The sequence below is a fragment of the Psittacula echo genome, assembly GCF_963264785.1.
Source record: "Psittacula echo genome assembly, chromosome: 4".
Taxonomy (NCBI): Eukaryota; Metazoa; Chordata; class Aves; order Psittaciformes; family Psittacidae; genus Psittacula; species Psittacula echo.
In genome coordinates, this window is record NC_137738.1 from 89,254,205 (window position 1) to 89,269,368 (window position 15,164).

The following is a 15,164-nucleotide window of genomic DNA, read 5'->3' on the forward strand; positions in this document are numbered from 1 at the left end:
TGCCTATGTTTCCAACTTTTCTTACTCCTGTATGTCCTGTAAGCATGTTGGATGGCAAAGGAGTGAGTATTACTGGATTTATTCTCTTACTGATGAACATAATTCACCAAAAGAAAGAACATACACCAAGCAGGAAATGGTCACTTTTTTAACACCATACACACCATTAGTACTAGCTAACCAACTAGATAACTGACTATGCAAAGATCAAAATGGCATTTTTACTTAGTGGATCCATCAGCAGAAATCAAAATCTCTCAGTTTAACTATGCAAACTGTGGAGAAGTAAGAATTTTACAAGAGCTGTTACATGAAAGGAAGACAGAAGCACTTGTATGCACAACATAATTTTAAGCAAATACGCTAGCCCGAATTATATGGTAGTATATACGGTCATGTTATCTACAGTCCTGTACATTGTAACATAATGGTGTAGAGTTGCCACATCTTACTTGCTTTGTTTTAGGAACTACTGAATAATAAAGGGATAACTTAATAAAGATGGAGCCAATGTGAGGCCCTGAGGGTGAGATTCACCTCACCTAACTTTAGACATGAGCAAGGCAGACATCTACATCCATTTAAGCTATTTGATATTCCTGTTCTTAGTCAGTAAGAGAAGCAGACACTTTAAGGATACAGTCCACCTGATCTGATTAAGATTTCACTTTGAATAAAATTATTAAGTACTAGAAGTGCCTGTTTCTCTACATTGACAACAAAAGGACTCAGACTAGATGCCTACCTTAAGAATATCCATATTTGGTCAGATGAATATCATCCAAAGAGCATTTTCTGATATCTCACGTTCACTAAGAAGTTATGTCATTCTTAGACCCATTCTTAAATCACATATACATGCATCATTATTTACTAATGAACGTCTCATAAATTATAATTTGATAATCAGATACTCAAGCAGTATTTTAATGTTTTGCATCACAACTGGAAAAGAAAGTTCCTAAATCTGTCATTACATTGACATGCTAGGCCAATTTTTCAGCTGGTGCAAACTGAAAGCCAGAACAGCTAGGACAATTAACACCTGCTCAAGAGCTAGTCAATCAACTTCTGATAGCATCTTTTCAGCTTGAACATATTTTCAACACTAGTACACCTAAACACATAGCATTTTCTAAAGTGTGACTTTCACGTTTTGGGTTAAACAAACCAAAATGGGAAATTTCAGGTAGTAGGTGGCTTGTATGCTAACATTTTGATGACAGGAAATAATTTTTGATAAAAAGATTTTTTATGTCAGTGGACAAAATAGTAAACCAGAATTTAAAATACAAAGCTCAACAGCACAATAATTAATATTTCAGCCACAAGATAGTATTCTTTCTACACAGTGGTTAGGGATCCTGGGATGATAGTAGGCTGTAGTTAAGCAGCAGAACTGATAGATGACTAGGCTACATCTAGGAGGAAAAAAAAATACTCTAATGGTAAAATACTATGTATAATATCTACTTGAACATAGAGGGAAAATAATTGTGAATGACATATGGTATTCTTATATGACATGATATTCCAAGTCAATAGTGAGTTACCTATTTATCACTAAACGTGGTTTTATTTTAGTTGCCTTTGTTCTCAAGGTAACAATAATTCATATCAGAGTATCACATTTTCAATATAGAGGTAAGGGATGCTACTTGCACTTCGTATTTGAAAAATGTTCATCTTGAATGACTGCACAGAAGTATGCAGTTAAGGATTACTGGATAGTTTGTGCTATTTAAAAAGCAAACATTTTAATACACTGATAATTTTCTGAAGTGACATGTACAAACAAATACCAAACTCATTTAAATGTTAAGGATAAAATCTGAAGCCAAGAAGATTTTTCAGTAGAAACTGCTACTTTTGTGGGGTGCTTCTTGTAACTACATCTGATGGACAGTCAGATGTAAAGAAGGAACATCAAAGTAATTAAAGAAGCAGTAAGCTATAGCTCAAAAATTGCCAGTGCCTTCAAGTTTAGGATATCTACAAACACTGGTGAAATCAGCTCAAATCTAGCTCTAAAAGGATACTGAAATAAAGAATAGGAAAAATATGTATTTGAGAAAGTCAGACAGAGAATTGTGCAAGTACACAGTGATTCTTCTAGGCCAACTTTTGCAATGTGAAAAGCTTCAGGATTTTCTTTTTTATAAAGTGGTTTTCTGTTTGTTTTTATATGAATAGGAGTCATATAAATGATCACCAATGGGAGGAGCATGTTATAATTTGCCTCCACAACAGTGAAAAGACAAAATATGAATCACATGCTGTATGAGTGAAGACATGTAAATCCTTTTCAGTAGGTGAAGCCAAGTGAAAGCTGTAGCTATAATGTTTTTTTTCTGTTTGTCTGGTTATATCCTTTTCAGTTCTCCTGCCCTTCCAATCCTAAAAAGCTGAAGGAAAAAAATGTGGAGGAGAAGGAAGTGGAGAAGCATGAATCCCAGATGAAAGTGGCAGGAAAACAAAATATTTTAATCAAGTTTTATTCCTCCTCTTTAATTTTTTGGCCTTCTTTTGCATCTTCTTTCTTTAACAACTGTTTTGCTCATGTTTCTTATCTCCATGAAGCAGTTAATACTAATTAAAAGGATGTTTACGTATACTATGTCATCTCCTCAAAAACTGTCGGATACGGAGCCTGCTCTAGTGAAACACCTATGTCACCTGTTTATTAAACTGAAATTTTTAGTACTGAATTTTTGTGTATTACTTAAGGGTCTTCCGGAAAGTATGTTAGCCTAGCAGCTCCATGTGAACCTGTATGCCTTTTCTTTGATTCAGCTCTGCAAAATCTAATCTTGCTTTCGATTCCCATTTCTATGATTCCTAATATTTAACCTTTAACTCAGTAACTACATTTGTACTGTGCTGTTTAATGGCTGAATGTTGAACATGCAGGACTAAAGCACCTGCTCTACCCTCTATGTAAGTCATAAGTTTTGTAACCATTGACCCACAACACATTTGTTTAATTGGCGAAGAGGCTGAGTTTGTCTCAAAAAGACACAAGTTAGCCAGTTTATGTGAAGAGTGCACAAAGTTATCATATACCCTTTTTCTGTTAGCTTTTGAGTTGCATGGACTAGGAGTTTGCAACACAATTTTAAAAGATTATTTTAGCCCTCATTTGTGCAATACTATGACAATTTAGGTATTCTTCATCGCAAAATTTGTTCAACTCCCAGCAGATATAACAAATGACAAGAGAAGTATTAAGTGAAGAGTATGTGGAATAACTATAAAAAGCTGGAAGACTTTAGCCATCTCAATAGAAGCGCACTCTTGTATTGCACTAAAAAAAGTGAATAATTTGGTTTCTTATTGCACCTTTCATCCAAGGATCTCAAAGCACTTTACAAACATTATTTTAAAAAGCCTCACAACACCCCTGTGAGGTAGGTATTTTAATCCCATTTTACAGATGGGAAATTGAGACACAGAGAAGTTGAGCGACTCCTTCCATGTCATACCAGGAGTCACTGGAGAATAACGACTGCAGCCTCTACGTCCTTGATTATTTCCTCCCTTTGTTCCTATCACATCCATATTTAAACATTTTTATTTTTTTTTGCTAAAGAAATGGCTTGCTGTTTTTAGTGCAGGGAGTCATGCAAAACAGCACCTTCTTTTTGAAAAGGAAAATGTACAGCATTTAGTTTGAGAGATTCTGCAGAGAGAGGCAATGATACTTCAGTAATAGCAGCTACATTCCTATCAAAGCTCAAAGACTTCACAAACAAGACTTTCCAAATCTGTGGTCCATATATCCAATTACTCACTTTCTCCCAAGCACAGGAAAACATGATGGCTAACAAGCTGAACTTATATGTGGTCATACAAGCTTCCTGCCCAGATGGATGGTTTCATTATCCAGGCAGCACTGCCTGTTTTAAAATGCTTCACTGTTCTTGCTACCTCCACTTGTCAGCTCCTAAGTGCTCAGTATATGATACTACTGCATCACCATTTTTCTTCCTCAAAACTGTAAAGTGAGGTGCACGCATAACATCTCCACATTACCATCTATGATAGCTGGCCTATGAGAAATGCTTCTCAAGAAGACGCTAGCACAAATGAATCTCAAATATTAGAAAGTTACAGCATTGTATGGGGCAGGGGGTTGTTTGCACATTGCCTCCTCCTCTGGGAAAATCTTATGAGTAAGAAATGAAGAGCTGGAAAACTTAGTGAGCTCTTGACGACAACTTCACTCCATACTGGAGAAACAGAGAACACATGTAACTTTCAAAGGGCCTAAGCAAGGTCTCTAAAAGTCTGAACATTCCTATTTACACAGGATTTTGATCAGAGCCCAAGCCTTTGAATATGCCTGTTTCAGGGTCTGACTGAACACTGAAGCCGACTATGTGCAATTCTTTCTTCAACTCTGCAAAAGTTCCTGAAGTTCTTTTACACCCTAAGTACTTTAGGAGAAGACCTAAGCAATATGTTTTTACAGTACCTGATTCCTTTATGGACCTTGTATTACCTAATGAAAGTCACAAGAAAAAGATAACTGTTCACTTAAAATTTACTTGATGCACTCTAATTATTCCATTATATCGAATTTTTTATTAATCCTCCCCTTCAGCCTGCTATGCCTACTTATAATAGTTGTAATACTGGGATTTGCTGTTTAAACTCTCCTACAATAACTATAGTATTCAACTAATAACCCAAGCTCAAAGTAAAGTAAATGAAGAGTAGAAATCATTAAGCATGACAAGGAAGGTCTGAGATATAGAACACGGCACATCACAGTATGATTCAGTATTACAAAGTAGGAGTGAGGACCACAGAGCAAGCTCATACAGACTTTTAAATGATTTTTAAATACTGTACATAATTTGCTGGCTTACTGTGGTTTTTTATTTTCTTACTTCCCACCCCCTCGCTCCTCCCAGTTACATTTTGATCTTTTCACTTTTTATGAGTTCCATTTTTTATCTGGTTTTGCACACCGGAGAATTAAGTACTATTTTTTATCCTGTAGGGACTAAAAGGGATCCTTATAGATCTGAATTTCTTTCCTATCATGGAGTGATTGCTGACATATAAAAGCATTTCCTGGGTTTTTTTTCCTCTTTTTACTATTAAAACAATTTTTAAATAGAAAAAAATGAATGCTAATAAATTATTTTGGCATAGCCACTTTTTTAAGATTTAGTTTTCTGCACAAATCAGTGTATTCTCATCTAAATGCACAAGTGTTTGTATGTAATCAATGTCCTGAAATGCTGCTTTTTTCTTTGCTTATGCCTTTCTTATGACCCGTTATTATGCTTCTATGTCATATCTGCATAAATAGCATCTTAATCTACAGATGTTCACATAAAGTATTGATAGAATATAGATGATTTTACTTGGATTATTCTTATTAATATCATAGAATCACTCAGGAATTTAGATAAAGAGACAAAACTTCAGATAATCCAGATGAATGAGGATGCAATGTATTTTTAAAAATAGGTCATTTTTATTCATCCATGTTTTCCCACCCTATGTCCCTGTGAGCTATCTGTATCAGTACAGTTTTGGAAAAGGATCTGAAGATATCTGACAACTACTCTGACAAGGCCATGACTGTGGTAATTTTTCTTCAAGTGACAGACAAATGTTCCAGGTTCTGACTTAGGCTGATATACTCCATTTAAGATTTTACCTTTTCACCATAAGGAGCTGCTTGCCTTTTTTTAATCTTAGAGTATCTCACATGCCATCTACATTGCACTGGTGCCACGACATCATGGAGTAGCTGAGGTTGGAAGAGACCTCTGCAGCCTATCTGGTCCAATCCTTGCTCAAAAAAAAGACCAGCTTGGAGCAGATTCTCAGGGACCTGTCCTGTCATTCCAGTTTTGTCTAGGATGGAGACACCACAGCATCTCTGGGAAATCTGTTCGTAACTGACCACCCTCATGATGAGTCATGGTGAAAAATTCCTTCCTTATTTCTTAATGGAATTTCTTTTGCTACAGCTTGTGTCTGATACCTCTTATTCTGTTCCAGACCTCATAGCAGCCTTCCAGTATCTGAAGGGGGCCTACAAGGATGCTGGGGATGGACTATTCATCAGGGACTGTAGTGACAGGACAAGGGATAACGGGTTAACACTTAAACAAGGGAAGTTTAGATTGGATATAAGGAAGAAATTCTTTACTGTATGGGTGGTGAGGCACAGGAATGGGTTGCCCAGGGAGGTTGTGAATGCTCCATCCTTGGCGGTGTTCAAGGCCAGGTTGAATGAGGCCTTGGGTGGCATGGTTTAGTGTGAGGTGTCCCTGCCCATGGCAGAGGGGTTGGAACTAGATGATCTTACGGTCCTTTCCAACCCTAATTATTCTATGATTCTATTCTATGATTCTATGGTACTGCACACATCCATTTTCCCTCTACCATCCACCTAAGTAGCTGAAGGCCACCGTAAGATCTCCCCGTGGCCTTTTCTTCCTCAAGTGAACAAACTCTTTTTATCAATCTCACTTTGTATATCATGTGCTCCAGCTCTTTATTGATCTTGGTTGTTCCCCACTGGACCCCACTATTTCAAGGCTTTCTTGCACTGCTGAGCCCAAAAATGGATCTACGTTCCGCACACAACAGTGTAAATGCTAAATAAAGGGGAATAATCACTTCCCACAACCTTTTGGTTATAATCTCCAGTCTTTTTATCCTGACAGCCGAACACTATTTCCAAAAAGTCAAAAGGCAGTGAATATGCTGAGGATTCACTACAGAAGGAGCAGAAAATACTTTTCAGTTACCTACAGGCATCCTTTCAAGTAGATAAGGTCCCTGGTTGGTATGAAGCCTGCTTGTTTGGATTGTAGTATCTGCAATATTTGATATGAAGGCATATGTTTAGGTTTGAGAAAGAACTTGCTGTGATCAGAAGAGGATATGCTGAGTTTACAAGGGCAATACAATTTAGCCAGTCATTCCCATCTGGTCCATGCTTCTTTGAGAACTAAGTTCAGGCAGTCCTTAACTGTTTTAACCTGACTTCTGTCTGCATAGATAATGAGACAGATTTAGCTGATGACTGGTATTCATATCATCCTACCTTTTCTCCCCAGGAAGTCTATATGAGGGAGGGGAGATATTCTGTCTCATAGCCCTACAGTGACTCAGTGGAGTATGGCAGTTTCTTGCTTTCTCTCAGGATTCCACAGCTCAGCAGGGCAGCAGGCAACAAGGAATCCAAAGCTCTTCTCCAGATACTGTGATACAGCAGGGACACAGCAGGGGAGCAGAAGACCAGCTGCATCAATGGGAGAACACCCACTCAGCTCTTGATATGGAGCTTCTCATGGGGCTACTCCAAAGGCTGCTTAGGAGACAGTGACCCCTACCTATACGCCTCTCCATGATCATTGCTTTAGAAAGAATGCAGCCTGAAGAACACATTTTCAATTTACTAACTAACATTTTCTTTTTTAACATACAAATCTCTGTGAAAGACAGGTTGGAAACTGTTACTATAGGGATAAATAATCTCTTTTTCTTCTTTTTCAGCTCAGACCTTCGACTCAATGCAGCTGCCCATATTGAACATGTCTCCATACGAACTACACATCTAGATCAGGCAGTGGACAAACCTTACACCCTGGAATGTGATTTATTTTATTCTAAAGTGCCTAAAGTAGTTTGGCCGAATTATTCCCTAAAAGTGATTATTTCTCTTGAATGGTTCTAAATTAAATTGATAGGATTAATCCTATCCCAATTGCTTTTACTCAAAACTTTCAAACTGATCCTTGCTGAACTTCAACAATATCTTTAGTATAACACAGTAGGAATTGCAGGGAGGAAGGAATAAAGAAGCTACCCAAAAGGAGCTATCTTTAGGTGCAGACAAAGTTATATAGGGAAAGGTTGATGTGGATGGGATATTATGGATGTTTTCAATGGGATAGATGCTCGAGTTACGTGGAGAGAGTTATATATTACTTGGTGTGTTTGATCTCCATTGAAAGTTTAATTACTTATTTTTAGTTGCGTTTGATTATCAAAGGAAGCCTATTCGTGCTTTGATAATAATCTGACCTGACTGGCAGAGGGGACAGAAGCACACATATTGTTGACATTTCTTTTTTCCGTCATTCTATTCCCTCACTGAATTTGGTGCTGAAGGATCTGGAAGGACAAAGACTTCTATGTGCGTGAGTTCCAGACTTTACTTCATCTGAAATGTAAACCTTTTTGTTAGGAGTTTTTTTCCTTTTTTCCTTATTCTGTCATTTGGCTTCTTCATCCACATTTCTCATTCCTCATCTTTTTGTGACAGGAAAGGTTGAGCAATACTCCATAGAATAAGGTAAAAGTGAATACAAAGGTGCTTTGCCTGTTTGACTATAGCCATTCTGTAATAAACAGAACTGCACACCAAGCAGTGGCATATGATTATTCATGCCACTATACTTTTAGTGAAGCCCTGGAATTATTCTTACTTGAGTGAATTAACACCCTTCCAGAAGTGTCCAGGCACAGTTCAAAGATGCTGCTTAGGGACCATTCCCAAGGAGTTGGAATGTGGTGATCCTATTTTGGAAGGTAGAAGCTTAACTGTATGGACTCAATCCATGCAACCGTTGAACTCAAATGAGTGGAGTATGGTCTATTTTATTCACTCACATAGATGTAGTCTTTGATTACCGTGATTGAAGAGACAGAGAAGAAGGCAGGAGAATCTGTAAGTTGGGATCTATGGAATGCACACTGTTAACCGTAGCTTCAGAAGGAATGAGTAAAGCAAATAGGAACCTATTCTTTTAGCAACGCTACTCCAGTCAGTCACTACCAAAAATACCATGGACCTCAAGAAATAGAAAACGGTGCAGCTAGCTCTTAGCTAGCTATAAAGAGTCTTTATTTTCTTCTGTTTATTTGCCATCTATATTACATGTACAGATGGCCTATGTTTTTAGAAATGTCTAAGAAGGAGATCAGAGTACTAGAGACCTGTCAAATGCAGGAAATATATGCTATGGTAACAGATCTAAAAAACCTTTTTCTGTCACTACTGCATCTGCTAAGATATTTCCAGTGAGGCTGTTCCAGCTACCTGTCCACCTAAAGAACACAGACTGCCACCACTTTAGAAACTGTCACTTCCTCTATGAGGGATTTCCCACTGCTGTTCATATCTGCACTGTAGTATGTGTCCTAATGATCAAAGTTTGTATCTCATAAAAGGAAAACTTTTGCTGAACAAATGTAACCACCTACATATTTACATATATTTCTATATCTTTCTGACTAAAAATATACCTACATGCTATGATGGCAGTGGCTTTGTAATCAGCCTGAGAATGCCTAAATAGTGTGACACAATCTCAGTGACAATATCTCTGCTGGAACCCTTACTCCAATTAGCCTCACAGAGGCAACAAACTACAAAGAGGATCAACCAAACAAGTAACCACAATAGCCAGTTTTCCAAAATACGCACACACACATAGATACAGAGATAATCTTACACTCTGTAAAACTAAAACCTGAGTTTGAGTCTGATCTGAGGATGCTTGGAAGTTGTCCTCCGGAGTTCACTGATGAAAATAATATACATGAGACAAAGTCAATACCCCTACCTCTGCCTGAAATGATTTTTGGTTTTACTTTTTTCTTCAAGTATTTATCAGTCGATTCATACTGAAACCACCCTAAATATTGTTCACTTTCAATTGCACTTTGCATGATTATTTTTAGTCTCTAGTCTCATTAACTTAAATTTCTGCACACTGGAGTACCTGAGCTACTTAACAGCCAATGGAATTAACCTACCCAACACAAACTTTTCCCCTCTCTCCCTTTGTCTGCTGCTGTACTATGTTTTATGATTCCAAATTATTTTATTAAATGGAACTGCATCAAATCTTTTTGTAAAACTCAGATAAACTGTGTGCATCATATTCACACTTCCTATCTTCTTAGTGATGTGCAATTTGTGTATTTCAAGCAAAATACCTATTTGCCAAAGGACAATGGTTCTTTCTTCTATGAATACATGGCTATTGCTTTTTATTACCTTTCCAATGCTAACAGTTCTATGATTCTATGATTTCTAAATAGTAATTTTGTCTCACTGCTGTTTGTATCTTCTCCACAGATCAAATAAAGTTTCATAATCCTGGTTTTCCATATTATAAAAAGTTTCAGGGAGTGTACAGTTATTGATTGGGTTTTTAAAAGTGCTCTGCATATGCCTAGTTATGACTCTCCTAATGAGAATGATATAAGATTCCATCAGTGTAGCATAAAGACACAGAAAATTACATCACATCATGAACTGAAGGAAAATACTCTCATGTTAGGGAAGAGAAATATAACAACGGAACTGTATTGTGCTGTGTGGGTATTTTGTCTAGTCCTGATCCTGATCAGCTATACTGTAAAACCATCCATCATCTTAAAGCCTTCCTATTGTTATTTTAAAGATTCCATTTAATGCAGATTCTAGACTGCATCTTTCACATCCTTCTTATTTTCTGATGTCCAGAAGAAATCCTAACAGCACATTTCACTTGCCCTCTGCAGTACTCCCATGCTGACCTACTAGTAATTTCTTTAAGTCTTTCTACATTCTTTTCTCTGCCCCCCTTCTTCCCCCTGCATAAGTCCTGCACTCCCTTTTACACTTGGAAATTATGGTTTCCAATTCTGTGTCAGAAGACCCTCCGGTCATTGAATCAAATTTGTTCTTAAACTCATACTTATCTTTAATGCGCATTTCGACATGAATCCCTTACTTAAAAATATATCTTATGAATAGCAGACGCAATTTCTACACCACTTTCATATTGGAATTCTCATGTGGCATGTTGTATAGAAAGGAGCAGTCATATTGCTATTTCTCTTAGCAATACAACTACATCTATGCTCACCTGTGGTTTCAACCTAGGAAACATCTAAACTCTTAACACTGGTCAACAGTTCAAGGCTCTGCTTCTATGTGTACCAAAACAGCTTCAACCTTAAGAAGCTCTCCACCTATATACCACTTAAGCCTTGAAGGATTCTAGACATTGGGTGTTTTCACACAGAAGTTCCCAGAGGCATCTAATCCAATAGGTATGCTCTAATACACACCTGAAAGAAAAAGGCTTCCCATAACATGTTGCTCTGATTGCCTTGCTTTAATTTGTAGCCAAGGGAAAAAGTTCCTGTTTCCTCCTTCATTTCCCCTGCTCATCCCTACCCAGCAATCTCACAGGTAAAATGCATCATTTAGTAGGTCACTTGCTAAAGATCTGGAAGACCAAGAGTAAAAACTCTCAGTCTGAGTGGATTCAATAACATATCTCCCAAAAAAGTTCACTAGTCACCCCACTAAGAGGTAAACTGGTAACAAGCTCCACTAGGAAGCAGAAAATGTAAGAGTAGCGTAAGATGCTGGTGTTGGTTTCAGGTGGGGTTTTTTATGATATTTGCATCATGCAAAAATATACCATCTTTATTATACAAGTGCATATGCCTAAAAGAGGGGAATTTAGTGTCTGGTCCCTGCTCCCAGGACTGATTTTGTAGCCTAATATTAAGCAGTCAATTCACAAAATGGTTAGAGTGTCGTTGGAGCAAAGACAGTAACCCAGCATGCCCCTCTTTCCCAGAAGAATGACTCAGTCTATTGCAGTTCTTGAGGTTTTTTTCTACAATGTGATAGAGCTTGAGAAGAATGTCCAAGAGCATTGGTTATGCAAAGCAATCTCTGGTCTAGCTTCTATCCTTCTGTGTTAGTAAAAAAGGAAATATGGTACTGAACTCCTGCATCACCTCTCACATTCAACCCAGGTACCTGAGTTACAGAGAGAGGCAGAACTTCCATTTCATTCTATTCTGAAACATTGATCTCACTCCATCAAATACAGGAGGATCCTTGACCCCAAGAAAAGATTGTTTCTATTCACTTAAAAGTTGCCTTTTTTTCTGCCTGTATTTTCAGATAAGGACATCCACAGACTGCTTTCATTGCATAATAAACAATGCAAATATAAACATTAGTATGTCCAACACCAGCCTTATTCCTAATGATCTGGTATTAATTATCTATCATTGTATATTTTCATTGTTATTTTTTTAAAATATATTTTGTGCTTAATGATCTCAGGGCAAAGTTTTGTTCAACACATTGGAAAAGAAAAAGAAACAATTTCTCACTTTCAGTTGGGTGACAGTCTTTAAAGCTGAATGATGTTTTAACTATTGCAGATGATGAAAAGACAGTCTTCTGTAAAAACTTCATTCCGGTGCTTTACATGGTGTCCAAGAAACGGTTTAGCAAATGCATCTTGTTTATACAGAACTTCTATCATAAGCTGAGGCAGTTGTTGAAACAATAGATTGATACAATAGAAACCAGAAGAAAAGCAGTTGCACAGTATGCCTTTAAAGTGTGCATGATAAGTAAGGGATCTCACTACACATGCTTTGGAAAAAAAGACATAACCTAGTCTGACATGGGGCTGGTCAGCTTTGCAAACACTCCTGTATTAGATGACTGGAAGTACTCATGCCACACACACCTTTCCCTTGTTACCATCAATCATCCATCCATATCTATAGAGCACAAGGAAAAAAATGCCTGCTAGATTTGTTTGGTTTTGCAATTGTAAATTCAGCTCTTCTGTCATTTTCCTTTAGTGTCACAGCAACGCTACTACTTACTCTTCCTATTAATATCATCGCCTGCAAAATTAAGCTTTTGGAATGACATAACTATCAGATTGATGAGTTCACCTAATAAAACCTCAGTAAGTCTTGAGCTGCCAATCCTGTTAACTGGCAAAAGTTTCTTTTACAAAGCCATCACAAATTTTTGCTTAAACAGTAATATTTACTGGACAGAGAATGTATCTGACATGGATTCCTTGGGAAAAAAAAATAGAATAAAGAAAACCCAAGTATAGTGATATGGATACTTGACATACTTAATGTTAGTAACTGACTATTTTCAGTACTTTCTGCCAAAATAATTTTGTGGCCAAATGTGCCAAATAATTTTGAGGATTTCAACAACAGTGACCAAAACCAGCTTGGGTCCATAACCACTACAGTGGCCTTTCCTAATTACTACTTAACATCCTTTACTAAACTCTGTGAAGTGGTTTCTTCTCTAGCATTAGTCCTCTTCATCTTCCACTAAATGACTTGGCCTTCCTTGCCTTCCAGCTTGCTAATGGTAGCTCCCCCAGTCAAAAAATATCTGTAAAATACATTAATTCACAGAAAGGAAAGTATCTCTCATGGTATTAAAAGGACTATGTCACGTGATACAGGTAACAAAAGAACAAGACTGAATTGTTCTGAGAGCTGTAAAATGAGAAAGAAATGCTTCTATAATAAAATAAATAATAAAAGTATTCAGTATTACATATGTATGCTGATTATACATCAGTGGTTTTGTTTCCAAAGAATGCTTTGTTATTGTTGTTATTTATATATCTCAGTGAAACAAAATTTCTGTGACTTGAGGCATTTGCCAAGACTGCAAATTTGATTCATGAAAATAGATATAGATCAGAAGAAATGATCAATCCAGTCTGGAATTTTATTTGATTTCATTTTATTATCTCCTGAAGGAACTGTAATAGCGGAAAATTAACTCCTACAGCTACCAAATAATGTCCTTTGCTTTTCAGGGTCAAAAGATGCCACTTGTGTTCACTCTTTAAGGACAAAAACTATAAGCCTGGCAGGAATTACAAATGAACAGGGTGATCGAAATTTGTCCTTAGAGCTGCACTCTAAACACAAGAGGAAAAATAGGAACCTCTAACATTGACCAAGGAAACTTATTTTTAGGAACCATTACATCTGTAGTGTCAAGAAGGTTTTGTACAGAGTCTGTGGTCACTGTGCAAACTGTACAGTGTGGACAACGCAATCTTTGAAGTAGAACTGTGAAAGGCAAAGGAATTCAAAGACAGAACATGAAGAGTTTGGTTTTGCATAACCTGTGAATATGTTTCCAGAAATGCCATATACCAGATATGAGACTTTCAATAACAACATCAGGTTGTTATGTCTGCAACTAATGTTGGTTTTTAAAGCACTACAGCACATAACCAAATAGCTTCTTGGCAAGGTTGTGCCAAAACCAGGAGATCATTGGTAGTGAAGTAGTTACAGAGAGTCTGAGTGAGAACAGGAATGCAGTTCTAAGGCTACAGCATTTGCTTTAAGTTTCTTATTCAATCTATCTTATTCCAGCAATAATTAATTTTACTGTATGATCTTGCCAGACTACAAATGAAAGAGGCAAAATCAAGGATCCATTTAGCATTTACCTGCAGGCTGAAGGATGCAATGGAAATACAGAAAAGGCAACCTCTATACAGTCTCTTCTTGAGGATTGCAATCTGTGAGAATCCAAAGCAGCACTGCTGAGATACATGGTTCCTTTCCATACCTACTGCTCTGGCAATACTACAGAAAGGTTCAGTCACACATAAGACCTGAAACAGTCTGACATTACAATGGGTCCAATATCTAAAGTTCAGCTAACACTGAAGGAAACAGTTAGTGGATTAAAAGCACAAGCAAGCAACCCCATGCCATGTAAAATAGATTCAGAAGGAAGCAGCATTAAAATCAGATGTGGTGCTGAATGTGTTCCATGATGCTCTTACTATTGCCTTCAGTTCAGACTCTGAACTCCTTAAGCATTCCAAAGTCCTTTACAGAATTTCAGCTTGCATCAACAGAAGTTGTGTATGGCAGAGATCTATAATCTGTCTCATCAAAGGTGAATAAATTCTTTACACTGCATAAAGCTATAATTAAATCATTTGCTCTTGAAGGATCAGATATTTCACATTATCGTTTAAGGCCTTTTATTTGTAGGGGAGGAGCTAAATGTGCAAACCTCTCCAGAAATATACTTAAGTACATTCCTAACTTTAAGCATTAAAATAAAGAGGGCTACTAACTGCTTGAAGTTACGTGTAAATTTCTGGACACAACCTGGAAGGTTTACTGAGCTTCTGTGTTAAACATTCACACAGAAGGAGACCTTATAAATTAGTTCTTCAAGGGGAGGAAAATTTAGGTATTATGTGTGCAAAACTACGTCACATAAATGTAACTCTATTGACATGAAGTTTTTCTTGATTTGTCCTGATGTAAACAAGCTCAGTATCAGGACCAATCTCTAA

At 37.2% G+C, this 15,164-nt stretch overlaps 1 protein-coding gene across 3 annotated transcripts in view; it reads right to left on the bottom strand.

Annotated features, from left to right (window-relative positions):
- The window catches only part of MYT1L (myelin transcription factor 1 like), a gene marked incomplete at both ends in the record, with an annotated part of 140,725 nt that overhangs the window by 92,486 nt on the left and 33,075 nt on the right, over positions 1-15,164 (bottom strand). The gene's annotated exons all lie outside the window — the stretch shown is intronic.